Here is a 4080-nt window from a genome sequence, read left to right on the forward strand (position 1 = left end):
TCTTCTCATGAGATACTCATTCATTAAAAGGAAAAATAGTAATTTTACGGTAAAGAAACTGGTAGACTCCACCTTGACTGGATGATCAAGTTGACACCACTGGTAATGGGTCAGATTGATACTATGTGCCTCCCCATGTGATTCACTGAGAAGAAATCCATACCTGAGGCTGATCATGAAGAATCATCAGATAAACCCAGACTGGGGGGGCCAGTGTATGAAATAATTAGCCCATCCACTTCAAAAATGCCTATGTCATGAAAAGAAATGCTGAGGAATTGTTCCCAGTGAAAGAAGGCGAAAGAGGCATGACAGCTGAATGCAGCGCATGACTCCGGGTTTTCTTCTGTTGCAGGGACATAATGAGACAAACTGTGAAATCAGAATAAGGTCTGTAAGTCAGATAACACTGATATCGATGTTAATTTCCTAATTTTGATTCTTGTACTGCAGTTATGTAATAAAGAGCCCTTGTTTTTAAAAAATACACCATGAGGTGTTGGGTGGATGAGTAAAGATGCCTCATGTCTACTCTGAAATAGTTCAGGGAAAAATAGAGAGAAAGAAAAGAAAGAAAACAAATATCATAAAACATTAACATAGACAGCTAGTCAGCGGCCGCAGCTGCCGCCGCTCCAGCCTCTTCATCTCCGGCTCGCCTGCTCAGGACTCTCCCCCGGGCCGCCGCTGGGCGAGAAGGAGCCCGGGAGCCGCCGTCTGGACGGGCTTGAGAGTCTGCTCGGCTCGCCCGCCTCGGCCGGGCCCCGCGGGTCGGCCGGGCGCGCGAGGGGCCGCGGCGGTTGTGGCGGCGGCGCCCGGCATGTATCAGAGCCCGCGGCGGCTCTGCTCCGCCCTGCTGCAGAGGGACGCGCCCGGCCTGTGTCGCCCGCCCGGCCCGCGGCCGCGCCGCCGCTCGCCCCCGCCCGCGACCGCCCCCCGGCCCGCGTCCCCCCCCCCCCGCCCCGCTACTGGCGGCGGCCTCAGCGGCCCGCGGCGTCGCGAGGTGCTGCTCCCGAACAGTGTATTCCATGGGAAACGGTACGAGCAGACTCTATAGCGCTCTCGCCAAGACACTGAACAGCAGCGCCGCCTCCCAGCACCCAGAGTATTTGGTGGCACCTGACCCAGAACATCTGGAGCCCATTGATCCTAAAGAGCTCCTCGAGGAATGCAGGGCTGTCCTGCACACTCGCCCTCCCCGCTTCCAGAGGGATTTTGTGGATCTGAGGGCAGACTGCCCCAGTAGCCACCACCCACCTATTAGGGTCATGCAGTGGAACATCCTCGCCCAAGCTCTTGGAGAAGGCAAAGACAACTTTGTCCAGTGCCCTATCGAAGCACTCAAGTGGGAAGAAAGAAGTGTCTCATCCTGGAAGAAATCCTAGCCTACCGGCCCGATATCCTGTGCCTCCAAGAGGTGGACCACTATTTTGACAACTTCCACCCACTTCTCAGTAGACTGGGCTATCAAGGCACATTCTTCCCCAAGCCCTGGTCACCATGTCTAGACGTAGAACACAAGAACCGGCCGGATGGCTGTGCCCTGTTTTTTCTTCAGAACCGATTCAAGCTAGTCAACAGTGCCAACATCAGGCTGACAGCCATGACTCTGAAAACCAATCAGGTGGCCATCGCCCAGACACTGGAGTGCAAGGAGTCCAGCCGACAGTTCTGCATCGCCGTCACCCACTTAAAAGCACGTACTGGCTGGGAGCGATTTCGATCAGCTCAAGGCTGCGACCTTCTCCAGAACCTGCAGAACATCACCCAAGGAGCCAAGATTCCCCTTATTGTTTGTGGGGACTTTAATGCGGAGCCCACGGAGGAGGTCTACAAACACTTCGCTTCCTCCAGCCTCAACCTGAACAGCGCCTACAAGCTGCTGAGTGCTGATGGGCAGTCGGAGCCCCCATACACGACCTGGAAGATCTGGACCTCAGGGGAGTGCTGGCACACCCTGGACTACATCTGGTATTCCAAGCACGCTCTCAGTGTGCGCTCGGCTCTGGATTTGCTCACCGAAGAACAGATCGGACCCAACCGCCTACCATCCTTCAATTACCCTTCAGACCACCTGTCTCTAGTGTGTGACTTCAGCTTTAATGAGGAACCTTGATGGACTTTTATAAGTGCTTGTCTGTCTTTTTAATCACAGGAGTCTTAACCAGGGATGTTTCAGGAAACTGAAGTTGGATAAGAAGTTGACTGAGGAAGGATTCCCAGTTTCCCCAACTTCACTTTCCGTGTTTCCAGCATGCTCTCGGGAAGGAACCCCATAGCTCACAACCCCTTTCCATTAAAACCTACGGCAAAAAAGGTGTTTGCACTCCAGTTTTGGTTTGTACTGTTTTCTTCCCTGTAGCATTTTCTTGATCATTTAAGGGCATTATGTTAGGCTTGTTTTGAAGCTTTTTCAGTTGAGGATGCTATATAAAAATAGACTTGCTTGAGTCCTCCATAACTAACAATAAGTATGCAGGAGTAGTTTCTGTAGACACCATTGCAAGTTATTTATTTGTGGTATTTTAAATGTCAGCAAGTTATGCATGGCAATATTTATTTTTTATATCTTCATGTAAAATTAAGTAAATTAAAGCAGTATGAACATTTTAAAACCATGCAAAACATTAAGTTATAGCGTAATTTATAGAAATTTTCTTACAGCTTTAAAGATGTTTTTACTTAGGGTCTAACAATCGTAGTGTACAAAGGACCTGTTTAACCTAGAGGGGTTTTTGTTATTTAAATGGAGTATCAGTTCTCCTTGATAGGTTCTTCATGAATCCTTACTTTGCCTCCATGTTCCCTATTACTGTGTTTCTTTAAGTGAGTCCACGGCCAGTCTTCATTATTTAATCAATGTTAGCATTTCCAGTTTCCCATCAGAATGGTAGCGGTGTGTGTTTGAGGTCACTTAGTGCCATTATTTGTAATGGTATGTGCTTTTCACAATAGGTTATTTGGGAGCCTTTATGTGGCAGTGGCTAAAAAGTCAGTGGGACCTTTTCAGAGATGGGAAACCATTTCTAGCCTGTTAATGAGGTTGTTGTTAAAATTTACTAAGTTTACTGGTTCAAAAATTCTAGAAAGAGGGATATAAAGTTAGAAAAACAGCCCAGAATTCTCTTCCATCAGAAATCAAAATGGTATAGATAACAGGTAAAGCCCCTTTCAAACAAAATCACCCAAAATAGCCTATTGGTAATAAATTAAAAGTATTTTAATCCATGAGTTGTAAATATTCAAGATTAATAAATGGTCTTTTAAAGCTAAAAAAAAAACATTAACATGTGAGGAATTTGGGTGAAGGGTATATGGAAGTTCTTTCACTATTTTTGCCATTTGTCTTTAAGTAGGAAATTATGTCAAAATAAAGGCAAAGATAAAAATGATGGGTGCTTGAACTGGTGCAACAGCAGTGGGGCTAGAGATCACAGGATATGAAAGAACAATGCGGGAGGTAAAATGGTAAAATTTAAGTGATGGGTTATGTATGAGGGGTCCACAATGAACAGAAGACTGTGGTTTTGTAGTAGTGCAATTGTCATCATTTTGGTACTCTTAGCGTGAACTGCTAAGTTGTCTGAATAATATTTTGAATGTGCCCTGGCTAAAGAATCCTAATACGTATTTCTGTAATTTTTTATATTTCCCTTGGATGAACACAGTCAATAAATATTAGTAGATTCAGAACAAGATCCTAAATATCCACGTAATCAGTAGTAATAAGAGTTTAATTCTTTGCCCCTGAAAAGCAAGCAGTTGGGAATTTACCCAGCAAGGGACGGAAGAATGCCCCTGACAGAAGTCCATCATCTAGTCAGGAAGGAGTTAGGGTCCATCTGTTGCTCTCAGTCTCTGTGTACAAGTGGAGCTTGAGATGGAGGAGAAAGGAAGTAGTTTGATTTCACTTCTTCTTTTTGCCGTCTCCATCTATTCTTCTATTTCACTTCCAGTTTTAACCCTTAAACTAACTGCTTCCCTCCTCTGTCTTATTCCACAGTAGTGACAGCACAGAGAAATACATAAGCATTCTGGGAAGCTCCTTTTGTCTTCCATAATTGAAGCAGTGGAACCAGG

At 46.1% G+C, this 4080-nt stretch overlaps 1 pseudogene; it reads left to right on the top strand.

Moving 5' to 3' along the window:
* The first annotated feature begins 718 nt into the window (after positions 1-718).
* LOC140700852 (nocturnin pseudogene) lies at positions 719-2524 on the top strand (annotated as a pseudogene).
* The last annotated feature ends 1556 nt before the right edge of the window (positions 2525-4080 follow it).

This window comes from Vicugna pacos, chromosome 13, assembly GCF_048564905.1.
Source record: "Vicugna pacos chromosome 13, VicPac4, whole genome shotgun sequence".
Lineage (NCBI taxonomy): Eukaryota > Metazoa > Chordata > Mammalia > Artiodactyla > Camelidae > Vicugna > Vicugna pacos.